Source organism: Schistocerca piceifrons, chromosome X (assembly GCF_021461385.2).
Source record: "Schistocerca piceifrons isolate TAMUIC-IGC-003096 chromosome X, iqSchPice1.1, whole genome shotgun sequence".
NCBI classification, from domain to species: domain Eukaryota; kingdom Metazoa; phylum Arthropoda; class Insecta; order Orthoptera; family Acrididae; genus Schistocerca; species Schistocerca piceifrons.
The window spans coordinates 165,829,118-165,856,073 of NC_060149.1; the positions used below are offsets into that span (position 1 = coordinate 165,829,118).

General features: G+C 42.1%; 1 long non-coding RNA gene across 1 annotated transcript; it reads right to left on the reverse strand.

Annotated features, from left to right (window-relative positions):
* Nucleotides 1–1,428: 1,428 nt before the first annotated feature.
* On the reverse strand, nucleotides 1,429–26,812 carry LOC124722014. The gene is made up of 3 exons (XR_007006424.1): nucleotides 26,347–26,812; nucleotides 26,154–26,276; nucleotides 1,429–1,767 (listed from the first exon to the last, which is right to left on the reverse strand). It is a non-coding gene; the product is annotated as an uncharacterized LOC124722014 (long non-coding RNA).
* Nucleotides 26,813–26,956: the final 144 nt, after the last annotated feature.

Below are 26,956 nucleotides of genomic sequence, written 5' to 3' on the forward strand. Positions count from 1 at the left end.
AGAGTTTCCTTTACTGTCATGTTCTCCCAGTTGCTTGGGATACAATAAACTTGACATTCTTTACACCAGGCATTTGACTACTTATTTCATCACTTGTGAAAAAGTTTTGTATTTTAAGCAGATTATCATCTGTAGGTTTACGTAATGACCTCCTCTTGTCAACAGACAAAACTACTTTGCTACCTATGCAGACAGGCTTTTCTATACAAGCTTTTTCCATAATTGCTGATTTTTTCAGGGGCTGGAAAGAAGCACCTTTTTTTACTTAAGAAACAGCTTTGCCAAGGTGCTGTAGACAGTTATGTAATGCTGTCTGGGAAGCACAGTTCTCAAGCTCATCTTCCATCAGTACAAATTTTACATGATGCCTGAACTTTTCCTTTCAGCTTCCTTCTTGCTATGTTCAATTAAAGCTCTTTTTGTTCATAAGAGGATGCCTTTACGTTCACTTCCATGTCCTCTATCCCATTCTCTTTCTGTTTCCTTATGGGTGTTGTACTTCTTGGCATGTTCCTGCAATTTTTCTTGAAGTTTTCTCATACACTCTGCTGATGATGTTTTGCCAATTTTATTAATAGATAATAAGACAATATTCGTGAAAAACATTGAGGCACTGGTTATACAAACCAACATGACTTAGAAATGGTGATAATAGTTTAGATTTTAGTGATAATCCAAAAAAGTGTAATGGAAGAACACAATTATTTTTAATATTCCTATGTGGTAATCAACTAATTAAACACTCCTTCATGGGCCACTAGATGTTTTTATTGGTTTTTCCTCCATCTTAACCTAAAATAAACACGTTGCTATAATTGCTCAGAGTGTAAACTTTTTCATGTTTCTTGTCATGGGTGGAAACTATATTCACACCTGTAGTTATTTTTGTATATCAGCTACATACTTACCTTTCTTTAAACACTGGAGCTTAGACAAGAGATAAGGTCCTGTTCTTGAAGCTTAATAATGAAAACAATGATGGCTGCAACGTAAACTGAAACCACTGCCAATATAAAATGCAAACTTATTGTCCTCCATCCTTATCCAAAGAAGTGGCAACTTTGTTTATCTACATACTTAATCAATTTTGCAACTGATAACCTTTCCAGGAAAGTAAAATTTAATTTTTGAAGATTCAGAAAACTGATATACACTAAATTAAAATAATCAATGCATAGCTACTTGTGATGGCTCGTTATTCTTCATCCAAATCTTTTTTTATATATTCCACTGCTTCTCTTCACGTTTTATATCCTAGTTAATTTTAATGCTTCCTGCAGTACTACTACCACCTCTTAATCTCACTGATTAGACTCCATCTGTTTTCTTCTATCGCTTGTGCCTTACTCACTTAAAAAGAAATTACAGTATACTAAGAAAGGAACAGAAGGATCTGTAACAATTATGAAAGTAAATACTAACACAAAGTATTTTTGTTCTTCATTATATTGCAACACATAATTATCATCATAAAAATTTCCACTACATTTAATCAAACATTGCTTATTAGGCACTATGACTTTTGTTTTCTGTAAAATAAATGTGGCTCAGCTGAATCATGCCACTACTGTAGCCTTTTAGGAACACGCTTACTCCATTTCAGTAGATTCAGTCAAACATTTCAGCCTTTTATTTCCAGTTTTAAAAAACCAGCAACAAATGTCCTGTGAAAACTGGTCACAAACACATTTTCAAAAGCTTTAACACATTTCTCTTACCCCATTAGTTCACATTTTTGATCAGATGGTTCAGCAGCTGCATTGTGGGCTGGGAAAAAAAAACAACTATTAAAGTGGAAAACCACAAAAAAGTCTGCTGGTGCATGAAATTATAATTACATTTAGTAACAGAAGTATTTTTAGTAGTCAATTTTTGATGATGTGAGAGTGTGAAGGATAAATGAAAGACAAAATAATTTGAAACAGCTCCTCACAGAAAATTACTGAAAGGAATCAAGGCAAAAATCATGACTAAAGAAGGTGCAAAGTTTGGAAATATCATTGCACTTACAATGAAACACTTACAAACTATATCAAGAAGTAAACATAGCAAGAAATTTAAACTAGATGACTGAACAAAAAAAGGTTTGACATTTTCTTTTACAGATACATACCTACATCAAGCTAATCAGCACTCTGTTATGATAACCAATTACACTACAATATCATATGGCCCAAGATACGGAAGCTGTATAATTATATAATGGACAGTTAAGCACAGTTGCAGAATATTACTACCTAACACACTGTGGATCAATATCATTCAGACTAACATTCTGGTGGGAAAGGTTGAAAGGGGTGGGTTGGGGGGGGGGGGGGGGGGGAGGAAGGGAGACAGGCAGAGAGACGCAGAGAGGGGAACGGGGAGGGAGGAGGGCGAGAGAGAGAGAGAGAGAGAGAGAGAGAGAGAGAGAGAGAGAGAGAGAGAGAGAGAGACATTCATGTATATTCATGTTCAGATGGGAAAGAATCAGAACAAAATAAGGAAGCCACAATGGCAAAATAACAGAAACACCATTACGTCAATAGGCATGGTATGGAAATAACTGCCACTTTTCACCATTCATCCCCAAATAATAAAAATTAAGAGGGCTTATTTTCTTCACAGTCACTATTTCCTATTTGATTAGTAGCACTAGTATGTTCATTATCACTAGAAGCAAAAGCATTTTCACTTTCATCATGTACCTGTCAATCATCATCGCCTTCTGTTACTTCTAAATCACCTTCACTCTCTGATTGCTCTGAAAGAATGTCACAATCCAGAATTTTATTTAATCCTTCAATTTTTTTAGTCAATTTCTTTAATGAATCCAGTTCTTTGACATTTGCATTGCCCCTTTACCTTTTTTCCTAACTAACAGCAAAAGAGGGACATCACAAGCTACTACTTAGAAATCTACTTACAATATGCTGAAATAACATTTTGCCACAACAATGGACAATTTCATTTGAAGTCAACATTGCAGAAGAAGAAAATAGTTCAGAAGTAAATAAAACATACAAAAACAAGGAATACAAGTGTTGCATAGATAATCAACAGCAGTAAGCACACCCTACGGCCATATTTCTGATTTATATTTGTTTTGGCAACCTACATTCATTTTAACAATGGCATTAAGATGGAAGTGATGTAGGAAGGTGTTTGCACCCCACTCAGTTATCAAAGTACTGAAACCAGTTTTGACTGACAATGAAAATACAATATTGCAATGCCTGTGTTGTTCAGAGGTATGATGCAATGTTCCTTTGACAACCACAGCCATTATAAAATAAATGAATGGAATGATGACAATGAAAATTTATGCCAGACTAGGATGCTAATCAGGATTTTCCACTTATCATGTGTGGTCACATTAGCATTAGGCTATCTGAGCCCATTTCATGGACAGACCCGAACTTCCACATGTTGTCAACCAAGTGTCTACGACTTGTACTTATACACAACTGGCCATTAAAATTGCTACACCAAGAAGAAATGCAGATGATAAACGGATATTCATCGGACAAATATATTATACTAGAACTGACATGTGATTACATTTTCACGCAATTTGGGTGCATACATCCTGAGAAATCAGTACCCAGAACAACCACCTCTGGCCGTAATAACGGCCTTGATACGCCTGGGCATTGAGTCAAACAGAGCTCGGATGGCACGTACAGGTACAGCTGCCCATGCAGCTTCAACACGATACCACAGTTCATCAAGAGTAGTGACTGGCATATTGTGATGAGCCAGTTGCTCGGCCACCATTGACCAGACGTTTTCAGTTTGTGAGAGATCTGGAGAATGTGCTGGCCAGGCCAGCAGTCTAACATTTTCTGTATCCAGAAAGGCCCGTACAGGACCTGCAACATGCGGTCGTGCATTATCCTGCTGAAATGTAGGGTTTCGCAGGGATCGAATGAAGGGTAGAGCCACGGGTCATAACACATCTGAAATGTAACGTCCACTGTTCAAAGTGCCGTCAATGCGAACAAGAGGTGACCGAGACACGTAACCAATGGCACCCCATACCATCATGCCGGGTGATACACCAGTATGGCGATGACGAATACACGCTTCCAATGTGCGTTCACCGCTATGTCGCCAAACACAGATGCGACCATCATGATGCTGTAAACAGAACCTGGATTCATCTGAAAAAATTACGTTTTGCCATTCTTGCACCTAGGTTCGTTGTTGAGTACACCATCACAGGCGATCCTGTCTGTGATGCAGCGTCAAGGGTAACCGCAGCCATGGTCACCAAACTGATAGTCCATGCTGCTGCAAACGTCATCGAACTGTTAGTGCATATGGTTGTTGTCTTGCAAACGTCCCCATCTGTTGACTCAGGGATCGAGACATGGCTGCACGATCCGTTACAGCCATGCAGATAAGATGCCTGTCATCTCGAATGCTAGTGATCGAGGCCATTGGCATCCAGCACGGCGATCCGTATTACCCTCCTGAACCCACCGATTCCATATTCTGCTAACAGTCATTGGATCTTGACCAACGCAAGCAGCAATGTCGCGATACGATAAATCGCAATCACGATAGGCTACGATCCGACCTTTACCAAAGTCGAAAACGTGATGGTACGCATTTCTCCTCCTTATACGAGGCATCACAACAACGTTTCACCAGGCAACGCTGGTCAACTGCTGTTTATGTATGGGAAATCGGTTGGAAACTTTCCTCATGTCAGCACCAATCTTGTGTGAATGCTCTGAAAAGCTAATCATTTGCATATCACAGCATCTTCTTCCTGTTGGTTAAATTTCGCGTCTGTAGCACTTCATCTTCGTGGTGTAGGAATTTTAATGGCCAGTTGTGTACATCCATTATGTATATTCCCATACAGGGGAGACATTTTAATTTAAAGTCATGTAACCAGTTTCGGCAGATAAATACAATAATGACCAAAGGAAGATTGGATTGTACTTCTGAACAGCACAGACACTGCAATACCGTATTAATCTGCTGACCCTGGGCAAGCAACTTTCCATTAAAATGTTTCCCCTGTACGAGAATATACAGAACGGATGTATGAGTGCGGGTTGTTGACACATAGTAGACAACGTATACGGGTGGTTGACACATAGTAGACAAATATAGAAGTTCGAGCCTGGCTGTGAACGTGCTCGGAGAGCCTACTGGTAAGGTGACCACTTGTGATAAGCGGAAACCCAGGTCTGAGTCCCAGTCTGGCACAAATTGTCATCGTTGGCATTCCATTATATAGTTGATGGCTGTCCATATTCTCAACTACAAATACATGTCAGGCACTGAAAATGTTTGTGATGTGTGGCGTACATAAGTGAAGCAACACAGAGCTCACTAGGGAAGGAAATTAAGAAACCGTGTAAGAAAGAAACAAGGGAAAATCTGTCATCCGCAAAAACAGATGAAAAGACTTTATACAGAAAAAATGTTACCATATAGGGGTATTTAAGATAAAAAAAAACTATTAGTGAAAATAACATTTGATAACAGCAATACATTACATTACAGAACTACATAAATACATCAACGAGATAGTGAAGAAGAACAAGACAGCAGGAATACTAGCTATAGAGTTGTAAATTCTTTAGTAAAGACAATGAAAAGTGGTGTGTGTGTGTGTGTGTGTGTGTGTGTGTGTGTGTTCTTTCCAGTGCCTGCCCACTGCTGCTGCAGGTACACCCCTTGTGTCTTTGCTGCCATTTAAACCATCGGTTCAGGAAATAAGGGGCAATATTAAACCTGAGGGGCTGGTGTGACTGAACTCTGAAAGCACTTTAAGTATTTCATCATTTTTGAGTCAGTCCTTTTGCTAAAGATAAACAGGTATCCACACTTCAATTACAGTTCCCTACAGCAAGATATTTGACAATGAAACTACAAGGAAGAGATTTGACTCCTTTGACCAGTTGCAGTTCATTTCTCTCTTTTAGATCCCTGCAAGTATATACGGCCATCCTTCCTGTTCCTGCATTTGACAAGCTGACAAATTCCCAAAATAAATTTGACATTTTCTTATTAAGGAGTACTTTGTAAATGGGTAACCTACAACACAAGGTGTTTGCCAAAATTATATAAATGTAGATACAGCTCTACCTGAAATACAGCTCTACCTATGAATGTGATCTACCAACTGCAAGATTATCATGTACAACAGCTTATGTAGAAAGCTCAGCATTATTTTGAATAGGATGGTAAAGTAAGATCACAAAGCAAAATGAAATGAGTAAATGGGGCATTACAAAGTGAAGCACAGAATAACTGGTGGGTGCTGTAAGTTGTAAGAGTTTACTTAGTACAAAGGAAACCTTTAATGTTGTATTGATTGTTTTTATGGTAATTTTGTAATAATTTTTATAATCTCCATTTCATCATCAAAGAACAGTATACACATTACAAAGTTCCATACGCATTTTAGTTGGGCAAATGATAATAATGAACAGCAGAATGACTGTGCCAATGAGTTTTTATAATTCTCTGAACAACCCAATCCAAAAATCTCCATCCATGATAAACAACTGAAAAATGCTTGAAAAACAAGTTATGAAATGTGTGTTCGCATCACAGTTTATTCACTGAATATGAGAGTGCTAATCTAAATTCAGTGTTAAGTCTTCTGAGCTATGAAATTCTATACATTGTGGAAATCTCCACGAAGACTTGTTATACTGGCCACCAGACTCCTTTAAATTGCAAAACTGTATTCCAGAGAAAATCTACAGTAGAATTTACTGCATTCCAGACAAAAGAGGCAGACATTAGAATTGCATATGGCAGTGAAATGATGCATCTGTGCAAATTTGACTTCACAACATTCACTGTAGGCCTTAATACCCTAACCATGTGTTTACTTGAACATACTGTTGTTGTTTAAAGGAAATCTAATTTATGAAGGTATATTCAAGAAAAGGAACCCAACTAAACAGCACCTTTTATTTGAGGTACATGAACAGTGAGCTTTATCAAAAGGAAACACTTCCCACAAAGTAACATTTACAAACATTATGACAGTGCAAAATTTCTTAATGATCTAATGTCCCCTCCAAGTCATATTTACTTTTATTACTTATTTTATGGGATAGTCAACATTATAAATTCGTTATTGATAGTAGACACACACAGGTGCTCCATTTAATGTTGTAACCAAAAATATTAAAAAGTAGTTGACTCACGATCGTCAAGGCTAAACTTTACAAAGTATTGCACATAAGCAGCCTTTTTCATGGTATAGAGTAGGTGTTGACTATGTGCCTCTGTATCAAATTGAAGCCAGCCAATGGGTGGATACTACTTGGTAGACAGTGAGAAGCTTTTAACTGGATATGTATACATGCCATTCACATAAGAGTGAATTGTATTTATGATACTGCAGTGCCTGTGCTATTCTGAACCATGATGCAATTTTCCTTTGGACAGGCATGCATGTCCAAAGGAACAGGCACTGCAGTGACTACAGCCATACATTAAATGTATTTGCAGTTGTGAATATGGATAACTATCAGCTGTATAATGAAATGATGACAATGAAAATTTGTGCCACACTAGGACTCGAACACGGATTTCCCACTCATTGTGAGTGGTCGCCTTACCATTTGGCTATCCAAATATGAACCAAACTTCTGTACGTCGTCAACCATGTGTCTGCAACCTGTACTCTTACATTAATCATGTATATTCCCATATTGGGACAGTGTACTTGAAAGTCGCTTCTCTGGTGTCAGTGGATAGTTCCTGTGTCATTCTGAATTACAATGCAAAGGTTTTTTGGGCATACACGCATGGTTTGGGAGATGTTGGGAAGCAGAAACAGACCTGTGGTAGACACGCATGGTCCTTTATTTAATCATTCAACCTGACTCCTCCACAAATGCAAACAAGCATTTAATACCCCCCCCCCCCCTCCCAACTAGCAGTCACTGCAGTGCATTTCCTTCTTCACGTAATATTCCATGCTGAGTGGTAGGTGTAGTTACGGCCTGTTGTGCAGAGGCAAGCTGCTTACTCAGTCAAGCATCGACCCCCATGCACTGACTCAGTGACAGATGCACATGCTGCAAGAGGCTTCATATGGCTATGGTGAAGAATGTGGCCGCCAGCAATGTCTTCAGTCTTTACAGCAGATCATGGCATCCCAGTGGCATGGCAATGGCATTGGCTGGAGTTGACACATGGATTGACGACTGGAGAGCAGGGGTGGGCAGCTGGCGGAGTGTCACCTGGTCGGCCAGGTTGGGCCAACAGATGGTGGTCATTGGTTCACAAACTGGTGACTGCAGAGTTGTGGTGATGGCTCTGACTGGCAGAGACTGGGTGTCCTGCTGTGGTTTTATTACTGTTCTGGGCTCCAATTTCTGCACCAAGTTCTCATACAGTTTTATTCCATTAAATCATAAACAATTGTTTTGGAAAATAGTCCTCAGTTTTGTTTGTTGGAACTTCAACAAAACGGGATTCATCATATCTGAATGGCACCTATCTCTCCTCAAACAGTGGAGCCCAACATTTCATTTGAACTTTTAAGGTTCAGATATCCAAATTTGGTGCTTCTTGCTCAAGGGAAATAGCTCACTTCTTAGCCCCTATCACAGCCTATCACCCTTGACAGCCTGCTACAGACGCCAACTTCATAACAAAGTTCTGCTCTAAGGACAAAGTTTTCTATTGTGTCTTTAACGAGCCTCAGAGCTATTAATCCTGCATCATCACTCCAGCATCAGCCAAGCTCATTACACCATTTATGGCAAGACAGGCACTCACCAACAGCACCAAAATCATCTACATTTCTGTGACTAAGCTGTAGATATTAATGTTTCAGAGATGCTACCTGTAACCCAGACTGTCATATTCTTACCCCAAAGCAGTTCATGCTGGGGCTTGACGTTTGGGTGCATGGGCTGTCAGATGACTCTGCTATGGAGGTCGGGCCCCTGCCTGCCTACAAAGCTGCTATTACTCTGCAGGATCCATCTCTCTTCACAGTGATGTCAGACACAGACATTGGGCCTTCATCAGCCATAGAGCCTTCAGCATCCAAAGCAGCACCAATGCTGCACCCACCTGTAACTTTGGATGGATGTCCCCCTCCAGCTTTTTCACAGATATTCCCAGGGGTTCGCAAGACAAATGTTAGGATGTGGGTGACTGACACCATCTGCCACAACCAAATCCATCAGCAGCACCACAGCACAAACTTCAGCCCATCAGCACCTGCACTCATTGTGAGTGACGGTGCCCCACTCCTTTTCTTTGGCAGTGAGGGAGTAGATGTGGTGTTGACAGTGTCTTTGTCGACTGCACATAGCGCATCACATGCAGCTCACATTGCCAGAAATAAGAGTTTTTAAAACAAACAAACACACACAAACACACACACACACACACACACATTCACACACACACACACACACACACACACACACACACGTGACCAGAGGACACCAAATTCTCAGCACCTCACTGCTGCAACTGTGATTGGACCACGCTTCTTTTTAAGCCATTGCAGTCAGAGATTACTCTGAGAGCATGCAGAGCTTATAGAAGACAGTGTACTGAGAGAAAGTGAACCTAGCACGATGCTACTGCTACTCTGACTGCTAGTGAATATTGTAATCCAATACTAGTGGGACAGAGAGAGTGCAGAGAGACTCAAGGGAACAAAATTTTGTTTGCTTAATACTGTATAAATTGTAAAAAATTACATTTTTAAAATCATTTTATAATGTTTGATGAATTATAGTGTGTTCATCAACCTCATACAAATGGACACTACACTAACAATCTTTACTGCACCAAGAATAAGTGGCTGTGAAAAATCTTGAGAACACATTGCATCATAAGAATGCAATCATCTTTCATGTTCCCAACACACATTAATTGAGGAATCTACTACTACCCCACAAGTATTGCTCCTGTAAAAACTGAGAAGACACGATTAGACTAATTATAGCATACACAGAGACATTTAAGCAATCATTCTTCCCACATTCCATACACAAACAGAATAGCAAGAAACACTAATATGTGCTATAAAGGGAAATACCCTCTGCCATGCACTGCACATGACAAAGCAAAATTTAACACCAACTTAATCAAAATCCCCCCAGACACACGACCACGGACCTTCCTTTTGCGGGGCAACTTGCATGCTTCAGCGATACAAATAGCCATACCACAGGTGCAACCAGAACGAAGGAGTGTGTCTTGAGAGGCCAGACAAACATGTGGTTCCTGAAGGGGGGCAGCAGCCCTTCCAGTACTTGCATGATTGACTGACCTGGCCCTGTAACATAAACCAATTGGCATTGCTTTGCTGGTACTGCGAATGGCTGAAAGCAAAGGGAAACTACAGCTGTAATTTTTCCAGGGGGCATGCAGCTCTACTGCATGCTTAAATTATGACATTTTCTCAGATAAAATTTTCTGGAGGTAAAACAGTACCCCAATTCTGATCTCTGGGCAGTGACTACTCGGGAGGATATCATCATCGGGAGAAACACAATTGGTGTTCTATGGACCAGGGCATGGCAGGTTAGATCCATTAATTGTGTTGGTATGTTAGAACATTTAAAAATGGAAATGGATAGACTTAAGTTATATAGAGTGAGAATTAGTGAAATTTGGTGGTAGGAGGAACAGGTCCTCTGGTCAGGTGAATAGAGGGTCATGAATACAAAATCAAATAAGGGTAATTCAGGAGTAGGCTTCAGAATGAGTAAGAAAATAGCAATAAAGGTAAGCTACTATGAACAGCATACTGTATGCATTACTGTAGCCAAGATAGGCACATAGCCAACACCCACAGCAGTAGTACATGCTTATATGTCAACTAGCTCCACTGATGATGAGATCAAAAAATGGATGATGAGACAAAAGAAATTATTCAGATATTTAAGGGAGATGTAAATTCAATAGTGGCAGGGGACTGGAATTTGAAGATAGGAATAGGAAGAGAACAAAAAACTGTAGGCGAGTATACACTAGGGGAAAGGAATGAAAGAGGAAGATGCTCAATACAATTTGGCATAAAGCATAAGGTTGGTTGGTTGGTTGGTTGGTTTAAAAGTGGGGGGAAGGGACCAAACTGCTAGGTCATCAGTCCCTTGTTCCGAATAACACAATGCCACAAGGGTGAGAATAAAACAAGCAAGACTGACAACACAAAACGGAGAGAAAGGAAAACCCACAAGAACGACGGAATTGCAACAAACGCTTAAATGGGAAAACGGGGAGAAGAAAACCACAGAAACTCACGAAACATGTAGAAGAGATTAAAATGACAAAACAAATTACCATGGCTGGCTGATCATGAGAATAAAAAGGAGAAGCCAGCCACTCTGCAACAAATTAATACCTCCACTAGGGTAGAAGGGACAGAGGGACAAAGGACATGCACTAAAATTTAGATCAAACGATAAAACCCAACCCCACGAATAAAACGTAAAACTAAATGAGGCGATGAGGTGTTGTCAGATAAAATTAGCGGCAACGAGTCCGGTAGCCAAAGATTTCGTCGCAGGGCACTCAAAGTGCGACAGTGCAGCAGAATATAGTCCACTGTCAACCGGGCGCCGTATCGACACTGAGGCAGGTCTTCACAGCACAGGAGGTAGCCGTGGGTCACCCAAGCATGGCCAATCCAGAGCCGGCGGAGAGCCACAGAGTCCCTGCGAGAGGCCCGCAAGGAGGATTGCCACACATTCATAGTCTCCTTAATGGCACGCAGTTTGTTGTGCATACTGAGACTATGCCATTCCGTCTCCTAAAGCCGAAAAACCTGGCAACGTAAAAACGAATGCAGGTCAGTTATTGGAATGCCGAACTCCATAAGCGGTTTCCATGTAGCCTGTTTGGCCAGCCTGTCAGCAAGTTCATTGCCTGGGATTCCGACATGTCCCGGGCTCCACACAAACACCACTAAATGACCAGACCGTTCCAGGGCATAGATGGACTCCTGGATGATCGTTACCAAAGGATGACGAGGGTAGCACTGGTCAATAGCTTGTAGGCTGCTCAAGGAAATGGTACACAGAAGAAACGAATCCTCAGGGCATGAAAGGATGTGCTCAAGAGCACGAGATATAGCCACCAGCTCAGCAGTGAAAACACTGCAGCCATCGGGCAAGGAATTCTGTTCAATATGTCCTCCATGGACATATGCGATGCCGATGTGACCATCAGCCATCGGTGTAAACCAGTTCATGGCCTTGGTACATATCAAGAATTGAGATGAAGTGACAGCGGAGAGCCATGTGAAAGGTCCAGGCGAAGCTGTGGCCTAAGTGTGCACCATGGAGGTGTACGTGATTGGACCTCGAGTAAGGTGGTAAAGGATAGGACACCAGTTCAGATAGAAGAGATCGGACGCGAACTGCAATTGCAAGCCCTGACCAGGGCTGCCGATGCAGGAGATGAACAGTGTGGGTGGGAAAAGGAGACAGTAATTCGGATGCCCAGGAGAACTACAAACATGTGCAACGTAACTGGGCAGCAACTGTGCATGCATGTCCTGCAATGGAGGGACTCCAACCTCTGCAAGGACACTGGTCACCGGACTCATCCTGAAAGCTTCCGTCGCTAGTTGAATGCCTCAGTGGTGCACTGGATCGAGTAAACACAATGCTGAGGGCACCACCGAACCATAAACCAGACACCCACAGTCAAGACGGGATTGAACAAGGGCTCTGTATAGCTGCAGTAGTGTAGAACGATCTGCACCACAGTCGGTGTTGCTCAGGCAACGAAGGGCATTGAGGTGCTGGCAGCAATTCCGCTTAAGCTGATGAAGGTGAGGAAGCCTAGTCAATCAGGCGTCGAAAACTAGTCCTAAAAATCAATACATCTCCAATACAGTGAGGGAATCATCAGTAAGGTAAAGTTCTGGTTCTGGATGAATAGTAGGACGACGACAGAAGTGCAAAACACACGACTTTGCGGCCGAAAACAAAAAGCCGTGGGCTAGAGCCCATGACTGCGCCCTGCGGATGGCTCCCTGTAGGCACTGCTCAGCAACACTAGTACTGGTGGAGCAGTACGAAATGCAGAAGTCGTCTGCATACAGAGACGGTGAGACGGACGGCCCTACAGCTGCTGCTAGACCATTAATGGCCACTAAAAATAGAGATACACTCAATACAGAGTCCTGTGGGACCCCATTCTCCTGCATATGGGGAGGGGGGGGGGAGGGGGGGCGAGAGGGGGGGGGGGAGGTGAACTATGGGAGGCACCAACTTGGACATGGAAAGTACGAAGCGACAGGAAATTCTGGATAAAAATTGGGAGTGGGCCTCAGATACCCCACTCGTATAATGTGGCAAGGATATGATGTTGCCAGGTCGTGTCATACACTTTTCGTAAATAAAAAATGCAGCAACAAGGTGTTGGCATCTGGAAAAGGCTGTTCGGATGGCAGACTTGAGGGACACAACATTATCAGTGGAAGAGCGACCCAGGCAAAAGCTGCCCTGTCACGGAGCCAGTACGCCATGTGACTCCAGGACCCATCCCAACCGCCGACACACCATACGTTCCAGCAGCTTACACAGAACGTTGGTGAGGCTGATGGCCCGATAGCTATCCACATCAAATGGGTTTTTGCCGGGTTTGAGCACTGGTATGAAGGTGCTGTCCCACCAGTGCGATGGAAAGATGCTATCGCACCAGATCCGGTTGAAGATCACGAGTAGATATCACTTGTAGTCAGATGAGAGATCTTTAATCATCTGAATGTGGATATGATCGGGCCCAGGAGCTGTGTCAGGCCAATGTGCAAGGGCACTGAGGGGCTCCCACTCTGTAAATGGGGCGTTTATGGTACACTGTGGTGTGTAGTGAATGAGAGGACTTTCCTTTCCATCTGCCATTTGATAGGGTGAAAGGCTGGGGGGTAATTCTCTGATGCAGAGGCGCAAGCATAGTGCTCAGCAATCGCATTTGCGTTGGTAGATAACACGCCATTTATGGTAACACCTGTTGGGGTCTGGTACCCAAAATCTCGTTTGACCTTTGCCCAGACTTGGGAAGGTGGCATATGGCACCCAATGGTCGACACATACCTCTCCCACCACTCCTGTTTCCGCATTTTGATAAGCTGATGAACGCGGAACGGAACCATTTAAAGGCTATGAGGTGCTCCAGGGAAGTGTGCCGCTTATGCTGCTGCAGTGCTCGCTGACGCTCCTTAATTGACTCAGCAACTTCCGGTGCCCACCAAGGGACTGTCTCTCACCAGGGGCACCCTAAAGAACAAGGGATCACATTTTCCGCCACAGAAACGATTGTTGTAGTTACCTGCTCAACCAACACATCAACGTTACCATGTGGGGGAGATTCAACGGTGACAGCAGAGGTGTAGGCTTCCTGGTCTGCCTTGTTTAAAGCCCATCTGGGCAGGCATCCGTGGGCCTGACACCAGGGCAGTGACAGGAAGATGGGGACGTGGTCACTACCACCCAGGTCGTCATGTGCTCTCCAGTGGATAGATGGGAGAAGAACAGGACTGCAAACCAAGAGATCAATGGCCGAATATGTGCATGTGCCACACTGAAATGTGTGGCGGCCCCAGTATTTAAGAGGCAGAGTTCGAGTTGTGACAGTAAATTTTCAACATCTCTGCCTCTGCCAGTAAGAACTGTGCCACGCCACAAGGGGTTATGAGCATTAAAATCTCCCAAAAGTAGGAAAGGTTTAGGGAGTTGATCAATCAGTCCAGCCAATGCGTTCAGGGGTACTACACCATCTGGAGAAAGATATACATTGCAGGCAGTTATTACCTGCGTCATCCTTATCCTGACAGCCACAGCTTCAAAAGGGGTTTAAAGGGCTTTGATGGGGCACACATTCGCTGCATACTGAGTTAAGGACATAGACGCAAACTCCATCTGACACTCTATTATAGTTGCTATGGTTCCTGTAATATCCCTTATAGCCACGGAGGGCAGGGGTCCACATTGCCGGGAACCAGGTTTCCTGGAGGGCAATGAAGAAAGCAGGTGTAAATCTTAATAGTTGCCATAGCTCAGCCAGGTGGTGGAAAAAACCGCCACAATTCCACTGGAGGATGATGTTACCGTGAGGCTGGGAAGGCATGAAGCACGCAAGGAGGCAGGTTATATCTCAGGGTCACCTGCTGCTTCCAACTGAGTATTTTCAGCCATTTCTATGGTGGACGAGGCATCAGTGAGAGCCAGGTCCACAGGGGACACTAAGATCTCCACTGCATCCTCAGATGCAGAATTGATAGGGAGTGGTGGTGTTGGGGCCACCAGAGGGTCCTGTTTCTTAGAAGACTTCTTCTTAGTTTGCTTGCTCTCTCACTTCTCTTTAGGGGGCTTACTGGGAAGATTTCTCTGAAGCAGCTTCAGGCATGGAGGAAGACCATGAAGCTCTTCATCCAGCAGCTTTTGGCTCCTTGAGCCATTGGCGAGTATCCGCCATGGCAATAGTAGAGACCTTGGGAGAGAGGGCCCAAAGGGACCCCTTCCGCATGAGAGGAGCCAGAGGAGGCAGTTGCTTCTCCAGCAGAGGGAGGGGACCAATGTCCCCAGCGTTTGGGGTGACCTTGCTCCCAAAGTAGGTCCTTTGGGAGCAACAGAGGAAGATTTGCCCCCTATCACCAATGGGGCCCACTGTTCGTGGTACAGAGTGAGGAACCACTGGCACTTGGGATGGTGATGTACCTGCAGTGTATGTTGACGTCAACCAAATGGGGTGTAATCTTTCGAATTTACATTTAGCCTCTGTGTAAGTCAACCGATCTGGGGTCTTTTACTCCACGATTTTCCGCTCCTTTTGGAGTGCTGGGCAGTCTGGCGAGCAGAGGCAGTGGTGCTCTCCACAGTTGATGCAAGTGGGACGTGGCGCACATGGAGTATCTGGATGCAGTGGATGTTCACAGTCTAGACATGTGGTGCTGGAAGTGCAGCGGGAAGACGTGCTCGAACTTCCAGCACTTAAAGCACCACATACGGGGAAGGACGTAAGGTTCAACATCACAGCAGTAAACCATCACCTTGACCTTTTCAGGCAATGAATAACCCTCAAAGACCAAGATGAAGCCACTGGTAGCAACCCTGTTTTCTTTGGGTCCCCTATACATGCGCAGGATGAAATGAACACCCTGCAGTTATAAATTAGCGCAGAGCATGTAGTCGGACTGCAAGAGGAGGCCACAATGGAAAATAATCCCCTGGACGATGTTGAGGCTTTTATGGGGTGTGACGAAAACAGGAATATCACCTAGCTTGCCACAGGTGAATAACACTCGGGATTGGGCTGGGGATGCTGTCTGAATCAAGACCTCGCTGTTTCACATCTTGGACAGCGCTGTCACTTCTCCAAATTTATCCTCAAGGTGTTCAATGAAAAACGGGGGCTTTGTAGGTAGAAAACAGTCCCCATTGGTTCTGCTAAAGACTAAAAACTGAGGCGAATATGGCTCTCTCCGCTCTGTAGCTCTACTTTTCTCCTGTGGTGTAGCAAGGGAGGGAAACGATTTAGGGTCACACCTGTCGGCATTGTATTCTATCTTGCCCTTCTTAGAGACTGCTGGTGCCATACAGTCACCAGCAAGAGATGACTTAGTCCGCTTCATTGAGGGTCATCCGCCCTGATGCCACTCACTCTGATCAGGGGCTCTCCCCACGGGCGCCATCCAGCCACAGCAAAGGTCAACTGGCACGATGCCTATTGCTGGGAGTCCTGATGCCCCAGGAAGACAGGCATCTACTCCTTCGCATACGTGGGGAGTTTACATCTCAGGCATCAGCAGTGTGATCCCTGTGTTGTCAGGGGGCTACCACCAAATGGGTACATGACGTCCCCACCATAACGGACTGGCTACCGTGCTAGATAATGGGTGCAGAGAAATCCAATATTGTCATGGGGGCAAATGAAGACAGGAGACAACAGAAGAAGATGACATACACCAGAAAGTGTCGTCGCCCAAATAGTTGAACCGCAGGTGGAGAGGCAAAGCCATGACAAGAGATTCAGAAGGTCAAATGTAAGGGAACTCGTGCATTATGTAAGGCACCCTTCCCCATATGGCCCGCACTTCTGTCGAATTTTGAAAGTGGCAGGTCAAACCATAGAATGGGACCTGAACTCACAGGACCGAAAAGTGAGACACTCCTTTTAGTCGCCTCTTATGACAGGCAGGAATACTTTGGGCCTATTCTAAGCCCCAGACCCACAGGGAGACACAAAGCATAAATTAATCCTTGTGAACTCTTGGCTTACGAATCACGAAAGAAGGTTGCATACAGAGAAGAGACCTGCATACAGCGGAAAATTATTTTATAATGGTAACATGGAGATTTAGGAACCAGATTTTAAATTTTAAGCTACTCTCAGGTGCAGATGTTAACTCTGACCACAATGTATTGATCATGATTGTAGATCAAGACAAAAGAAACTGGGAAAAGGTAGGAAATTAAGGAGACCTGGATAAGTTACAAGAACCGGAGGAAGTTGAGTGTTTCAGAGGAACTGTTAGGCAATAGTTGACAAGAACAGAGAAAAGGAATAGAGTAGAAGACGAATGGGTAGCTATAAGAGATGAAATAGTGAAGGGAGCAGGGGATAAAATAGGTAAAAAGACAAAGCCTGGTAGAAACCCTTTGATAACACAAGATACACTGAATGTAACTGATGAAAGGAGAAAATATAAAATTTCAACGAAGGAACTAGGCAAAAGGGAATAGAAACATCTAAAAATGAGATTGAGAGGAAATGCAAAATGCCTAAACAGGAATTGCTATAGGACATATGTAAGGATTTAGAAGCATACTTCATAAGTGGAAAAATAGATACCACCTACAGGAAAATTGAAGACTTTTGGAGAAAAGCGAAGCAGCTGTATGAATATCAAAAGCTCAGATGGAAAACCAGTACAAAGCAAAGAAGGGAAGACTGAAAGGTGGAAATAGTGTATAGAGGGTCTATACAAAGGAGATGAACTTGAAGGAAATATAATAGAAGTGGAAGAGGATTTAGGTGAAGAGGAGATGGGAGACATTATACTGTTAGAAGAATCACTCAGAGCATTGAAAGACCAAAGTCAAAACAAGACCCCTTGAGCAGACAACATTTCATCAGAACTACTGATAGCCATGGCTAATCTCTTCCATCTGGTGTGTAAGATGTATGAGACAGGAGAAATAACCTCAGACTTCAATAAGAATATGAGAAATCCAATTTCAAAGAAAGCAGGTGCTGACAGGTGTGAATATTACCGAACTATCAGTTTAATAAATCATGGTTGCAAAATATGTACACCAATTCTTTACAGAAGAATGGAAAAACAGGTAGAGGCCAACCTCAGGAAAGATCAATTTGGATTCCGAAGAAATGTAGGAACACGAGGTAATAGTGACACTATGACTTCTCTTAGGAGATAGGTTAAGAAAAGGCAAACCTATGTTCATAACACTTGTAGACTTGGAGAAAGCTTTTGACATTGCTGACTGGCATACTCTTTGAAATTCTGAAGATAGCAAAGGTAAAGTACAGGGAGCAAAAGGCTATTCACAACTTTTACAGAAACCAGAATAACCTATCCCCAGTGTTATTCAATCTGTCTACTGAGCAAGCAGTAAGGGAAACCAAAGACAATTTTGGAGTAGGGATTAAAGTTCAGGGAGAAGAAATAAAAGCTTTAAGGTTTGTCAATGACGCAGTAATTGTGTCAGAAATAACAAAGGACTTGGATGAGCATTTAGATGGAATAAATGGTCCTTGAAAGGGGGGGGGGGGGGATATAAGATGAACATCTACAAAAGCAAAGCATGGATAATCGAATGTAGTAGTCAAATTACATCAGGTGATGCTGAGGTAATTAGAGTACGAAATGAGACACTGAAAGTAATAGAGCTTTGCTATTTGGGCAGCAAAATAACTGATGATGGCCACAGAAGGAGTATAAAATCTAGATTGACAGTGGCACAAAAATCATTTTTGGAGAAGAAAAATTTGTTAACATCGAATATAGATTTGTGTGTTAGGAAGTCTTTCCTGAAAGTATGTGTGTGGAGTGTGGACACATGTGGAAGTGAAACATTAACAGTGAACAGCTTAGACAAGAAGAGAATCGAAGCTTTTGAAATGTGGTGCTACAGAAAATGCTGAAGATTAGATGGGTAGATGAGGTAACTAATGAGGAGACACTGAACAGAATTGTGGAGAAAAGAATTTTGTGGCACAATCTGAATACACAAGGAGGGATTGGTTGATAGGACACATTCTGAGACATCAAGAGATCACAGATTTAGTATAAAGGGAAGTGCGAGGGGTAAAAATCGTAGAGGGAGACTAAGAGATGAAGTAGTTATTCAGAGATGATGGGAGTCGCAGAGGATGGGGTATACGGACAGCTGCACCAACCAGTCCTCGGACTGAAGACCACAACAACAACCACAACAACAACAACAACAACAACAACAACCAAAATACTTGGTAAACATATTAATATAACACTTACAGATTTAAATAAGATGAACACAATAAGCCATACAAGACAGGGTCTCCATCAACAAAGAGGAGAAATAATATCAGATTTGTGTAATTATATTACATTATGTACAAAATCAATAACACTACTGCATTGCAAAAAGTTGATTTATCATCGAAAAATGAAGTACAAGGACCCACTAAGTGCAATTCGTCAAATGCCATGTGTATAGAAAAACGTGGAAAGTCAGATAAGTCACTCCGTCATAACTCACTTACATATTAAAAGACAATCTCTAAATATAAGGCTGGTTAATCACAACCATAAAGGGAACTGTTCTTTCACATATGCTGCAAGTGCTGTCTCTGACATTACTAGAAATCTAATAGCCCATTCAGATTGTTTGGAAGGTTGGTTATTGGTGATACTCATAAACTGGATGAATTAGCGGTGGCCTTGGAAACAATTTTGTGCCATTCAGCATTTCAGACTGGTGTGTAAACTATCCTATTAGCAACACTTCACAATACTGTCACAGACATTGTATTGCTTGCTCTTGGATTGTCAACATGAAATAACCATATACCTTTCTGTTCTCTGTTAGTTCTGTCAAAAAAAGTTACAGTATTATTATTAATATTAATTTACATCTCAGAAGTTAAGGATTTGGTAGAAAATGACTGCACCCAAAACTTATTTTTTCACACAATGCAGATCCTCGTCACCTAACTTATGTGGACTATCAATGCCAGCTTAAATCAATAAATGCATACATGCTTCATCAGAAATAAAGATCATTTCAGGATCAACCTCTCCATCAACATGCACAGACTACAATGATCAGTTGCATTACTGATGTCTAACAGTAACCAAACAGTAAGTTGATGCATTACTGTTACTTTGTAAGGTTTCGGTTCCAGTTTGAGTTTGTGCACACCTCTATGAGCAGGTACTGGTGACACACCAGCCTGAAGTGCCAAATAGTGGAATGATTTTTACCAAACTCCTTTCCAAGGCTGCTCCTAACACTTCCATTTTTTTCTCAGTTGAATGTAATATGCCGCCAGTCCCACTGTCTAAGCAACAGCCCATAGGGGCCATGCTGTGAGCGGAGCCATTCTGCATGGGAGTTGCGAACGATATGAGAGCAATCTGAGCAGCTGTCTTAGGTTGTTTACAGGTGATGCTGTCATTTATCGACTAATAAAGTCATCAGAAGATCAAAACAGACTGCAAAACGATTTAGAAAAGATATCTGAATGGTGCGAAAAGTGGCAGTTGACCCTAAATAACGAAAAGTGTGAGGTCATCCACACGAGTGCCTAAAGGAACTCGTTAAACCCGGATACACGATAAATCAGTCTAATCTAAAAGCTGTAAATTCAACTATATACCTAGGTATTACAATTACGAACAACTTAAATTGGAAGAACACAGAAAATGTTGTGGGGAAGGCTAACCAAAGACTGCGTTTTATTGGCAGGACACTTAGAAAATGTAACAGACCTACTAAGGAGACTGCCTACACTACGCTTGTCCGTCCTCTTTTAGAATACTGCTGCGCGGTGTGGGGTCCTTATCAGATAGAACTGATGGAGGACATCGAAAAAGTTCAAAGAAAGGCAGCACATTTTGTATTATTGCGAAATATGGGAGAGTGTGTAACAGAAATGATACAGAATTTGGGCTGGACATCATTAAAAGAAAGGCATTTTTCTTTGCAATGGAATCTTCTCACAAAATACTCTGTCACCAACTTTCTCCTCCTAATGTGAAAATATTTTGTTGACACAGACCTACATAGGGGGGAGAAACAATCATCACCATAAAATAAGGGAAATCAGAGCTCGTACCAAAAGATATAGGTGTCCATTCTTTCTGAGCGCTATACAAGATTGGAATAATAGAGAATTGAGAAGGTGGTTCCATGAACCCTCTGCCAGGCACTTATTTGCAGAGTATCCATGTAGATGTGGATGCTTCCCACGGAATTCCAGAGACAGCGGCAGATCAAGTGTAAAACAGGTTGGAAGTTCTATTTATGTCAAGGATAGTTCAAATTTAATGTATGAATCACTTGAAAGGAAGATACGCACAGAAGAACATTTTGAGGCTGCAGCTAGAGGGTGATCAAAAAGTCAGTATAAATTCGAAAACTTAATAATGTAGACAGAGAGGTAAAAATTGACACACATGCTTGGAATGACATGGGATTTTATTAGAACAAAAAAAAAGTAAGTTCACAAACTGTCCGACAGATGGTGCTGGACAGCAAAACTGCCACTGTGACGGGTGAGAGGTACGCCGATATGTTACAGAATCGCATCATCCCTAGCCTGGCTGATAAACACCTGCTGGAACATACGATGTTTATGCAGGGTGGCGCTCCACCCCATATTGCTAGACGCGTGAAAGATCTCTTGCGCGCGTCATTTGGTGACGATCGTGTGCTCAGCCGCCACTTTCGTCATGCTTGGCCTCCTAGGTCCCCAGACCTCAGTTCGTGCGATTATTGTTTTGGGGTTACCGGAAGTCACAAGTGTATCGTGATCGACCGACATCTCTAGGGATGCTGAAAGACAGCTTTACAGTGCTGTTCACAACATTATTCCTCGACTATAGCTATTGTTGAGGAATGATGGTGGACATATTGCGCATTTCCTGTAAAGAACATCATCTTTGCTTTGTCTTACTTTGTTATGCTAATCATTGCTATTCTGATCAGATGAAGTGGCATCTGTCGAACATTTTTTGAACGTTTGTATTTTTTTTTGGTTCTAATAAAACCCCATGTCATTCCAAGCATGTGAGACAATTTGTACCTCTCTATCTACATTATTCCGTGATTTATTCAGTTTTCAGATTTATACTGACTTTTTGATCACCCGGTATAATGCTTCAATATTAAGAAATAATAACATTATTGGTATACTGTCTCTCTCCTCCCCCACTGGGTCCTCTACAGGAACAGCAATTTTTGGATGGGGATGTTATTAACACTTTGATGCATATTACAAACTTGACAATATCATACCACAGCACAAAATGAGAGATTTTCAGTAAAGACTTAATTGTATCTATGTAACATGTAATGTTAAAAAGAAAGTCTCTTATCTTCCAAATTAACCTAGATCTCTGGCTCACTACAGACCAACAGTCACAACCACCATAAAGATGAGAAACAAAATGGCAGTAGCACTATCTTCAATACACCTCCCATCTAAATCAGAACTATATAGGTTCCGTACACAGCACAAGCTTATCTACCATCAATAACTAAACAACATATTGTTAGAGAACACAAACCACACTACAGCTAAAGGATAAAACAGGAACGTCACTGATGCCAATTATATAACATATGATGTCACACTCAAAAGAATACTCCACTGGCTCACATTGTTCACTAGATCCGAATACTGTATAGACAAAAAGCTGAGTCATTTTTTGAAAGTAATAATCTGCTTAGCATACAGTTCAGAATAAGAGTTTTTACAGTCAATGGAGTTGAAAATATCATTACAAAGGTCAATGACTGCTCTCAAAATTAATCAATGACAAGGGTAACACCTCTGGACCTCTGCAAAGCTTCTGACATGATCTTCCACACAGCATTATTGGAAAGTTCCACTGTTTAGGGAGTAAGAGAAGGTGCACTTTACCCAATTGCTCACATTGTCAGTAGTAAACTGGCAGCAAATTACTCAATATGAAATTTACTTCCATGAACAAAGAGTACTCCAGAAGACTCAATCCTTTGACAATCCCTGTTTCTTTCTTACATAAATGAAGTCATTTACTTATGTACTATGGCACATAATACACTATTGTACACACAGAATACAACATTAATGGCACTTGATGCAAAACCTAGACAAGCTGTGATGCAACATGATAGCAGTACCAGTTAATTTGAAGCAAGTTAACAACATATATGAACAAAAACTGACGATATCAGATTTCAGTATGTTTCCAGCATCTACATCTACATTGATACTCCGCAAGCCAACCAACGGTGTGTGGCGGAGGGCACTTTACGTGCCACTGTCATTACCTCCCTTTCCTGTTCCAGTCGCGTATGGTTCGCGGGAAGAACGACTGTCTGAAAGCCTCCGTGCGCGCTCTAATCTCTCTAATTTTACATTCGTGATCTCCTCGGGAGGTATAAGTAGAGGGAAGCAATATATTCGATACCTCATCCAGAAACGCACCCTCTCGAAACCTGGCGAGCAAGCTACACCGCGATGCAGAGCGCCTCTCTTGCAGAGTCTGCCACTTGAGTTTATTAAACATCTCCGTAACGCTATCACGGTTACCAAATAACCCTGTGACGAAACGCGCCGCTCTTCTTTGGATCTTCTCTATCTCCTCCGTCAGACCGATCTGGTACGGATCCCACACTGATGAGCAATACTCAAGTATAGGTCGAACGAGTGTTTTGTAAGCCACCTCCTTTGTTGATGGACTACATTTTCTAAGGACTCTCCCAATGAATCTCAACCTGGTACCCGCCTTACCAACAATTAATTTTATATGATCATTCCACTTCAAATCGTTCCGCACGCATACTCCCAGATATTTTACAGAAGTAACTGCTACCAGTGTTTGTTCCGCTATCATATAATCATACAATAAAGGATCCTTCTTTCTATGTATTCGCAATACATTACATTTGTCTATGTTAAGGGTCAGTTGCCACTCCCTGCACCAAGTGCCTATCCGCTGCAGATCTTCCTGCATTTCGCTACAATTTTCTAATGCTGCAACTTCTCTGTATACTACAGCATCATCTGCGAAAAGCCGCATGGAACTTCCGACACTATCTACTAAGTCATTTATATATATTGTGAAAAGCAATGGTCCCATAACACTCCCCTGTGGCACGCCAGAGGTTACTTTAACGTCTGTAGACGTCTCCCCATTGATAACAACATGCTGTGTTCTGTTTGCTAAAAACTCTTCAATCCAGCCACACAGCTGGTCTGATATTCCGTAGGCTCTTACTTTGTTTATCAGGCGACAGTGCGGAACTGTATCGAACGCCTTCCGGAAGTCAAGAAAAAAAGCATCTACCTGGGAGCCTGTATCTAATATTTTCTGGGTCTCATGAACAAATAAGGCGAGTTGGGTCTCACACGATCGCTGTTTCCGGAATCCATGTTGATTCCTACATAGTAGATTCTGGGTTTCCAGAAATGACATGATACGCGAGCAAAAAACATGTTCTAAAATTCTACAAGAGATCGACGTAAGAGATATAGGTCTATAGTTTTGCGCATCTGCTCGACGACCCTTCTTGAAGACTGGGACTATCTGTGCTCTTTTCCAATCATTTGGAACCCTCCGTTCCTCTAGAGACTTGCGGTACATGGCTGTTAGAAGGGGGGCAAGTTCTTTCGCGTACTCTGTGTAGAATCGAATTGGTATCCTGTCAGGTCCAGTGGACTTTCCTCTATTGAGTGATTCCAGTTGCTTTGATACTATAACAGCCAAACTTCTGCATTTTCACATTGACTAAACACTGCATTAGGATACCTGTACAACAAACTGACCACCAAACTGTTATGTGATCCACCTGCCCTATAAGAAGCTGTGGGCAATATGGAAGTGTCTGATTCCGCCTGTCAGCTTTGACCCATGATGCTATCAAGATAGCAGACACTCTTAGTCCCAGTGTATACAATATGGCAAACAAAGTCACTAAATACAGCCATAAAATATTCACTTCAGCAATAAAATGAAACTAATGGTGCAGAAAGTTGATGGTCTTGGGTAGGGACAAACTAAATATACCGTAAGAATGTCACCATTCTAAAACAATACTGAAAAATTAAAACAAAATCCATGACAATAACAAAAAACCACAAAAGTATCTTAAATCTAATATTTCATATGACCCCCCCCCTCCCCGCCTCTCTCTCTCTCTCAACGATTTTTTACATTCTTAACAGTTTGGGTCTATAGAGATATTAGCTTTATCTCTGTCAACAGATTATCTAAAAGACGGCTCATCATTGGATTTGGATTGGATTGTTTGGGGGAAGAGACCAAACAGTGAGGTCATCGGTCTCATCGGATTAGGGAAGGACGGGGAAGGAAGTCAGCCGTGCCCTTTCAAAGGAACCATCCCGGCATTTGCCTGGAGCGATTTAGGGAAATCACGGAAAACCTAAATCAGGATGGCCGGACACAGGATTGAACCGTCATCCTCCCGAATGCGAGTCCAGTCGCCAACCACTGCACCACCTCGCTCGGTGGCTCATTATTTACATAACTAAATTCACAACTTTTTTCAACTGTAGCAATACCATAGTATGTGACATAAGACAATTATGTGTCACACACGGGGGTGATACACGAAGAAGACACATACACCTGTTGAAGTTATTTAATGGAATCTGGGTTCAGGTATCTTATGTCATTTAGGGGCAGCTACAGATTTTTGTATGATAGTATGCACATCATCTTTATTACTTGCAAAAATGTTCAGAGGTGAATAAAATTATTGCAATGTACTGCACTGCACTTTGTCACTGAAATCCTTAATCTGTAAACAGTGCCTTCATCAATATTTGACTAGGTGTATAAGAGCGATATTTCACGTGTAATTAATTGAGATGCTTATGTATTACTTGTAATACTTAATTCAACGAACATATGCAGTACCTGAAACAAATAATTCATGCCTATCAAATGCAAATCCAATTATGTAACTCACCTCCCATCTTTTAATCATGTAGATCGTTTCTCTCTTATGAAATCTCTGATAGCTTTCTTGCCGGCTTCATCTTCTTTCCGCATCACAATACGGCTTTCTTCCATATCTCCAAGTAATGAATGTCTGGAATACGTAGTATAATTAACATCTCTTAATGCTATTAATCGGTGACTGTCCCAAGAAATATGCTCACCGGTAATTAAATGCGGTTATAGCGAATAAAAGAAAACTCCCAAACAGAACTGGATACCTAAATTTAACATAGTTAGAATATTTCATCGTTGTAATATAGCTGTCGTATATTGTTGCAACACGTCCTCCTGACAGAATCTTCGTTCCTTCAGTGTGTTTTCTGCACCCCAACTCGACTGAACGCATAAAATATACTTCGTAAAGCAGTAAGTGTTCTTTTCTCTTAATGTCTCCGTTCGGAATTGCAGGGAATTCTCAACACAATCGCAAATTCGATATCAATTTACTGAACGGCTTTTATACGTATTGCACATTTAATCGTAAATCTAAAGCATCGTATAAATAAACACTTATATGATAATTGTTAGTACGATAGTTGGAATGAGAATCGATGAGTGGCCATCCTCGATTATGGCCCACAGAGAGGTCGATTCACATGACGGAACGGTTCGTCAAACCTGATTCCACAATTCATAATTGTATTGCGAATGGTGGCATTCACAAAGGCCATAAGCGGACCGGAACAGAACGGAAAGTCAAAGTCACGGTTTCTCGGGATTAAAGGCTTGACTATGACGTTGGTGAAGAAGAACGCTATCGTCAACTGCTAA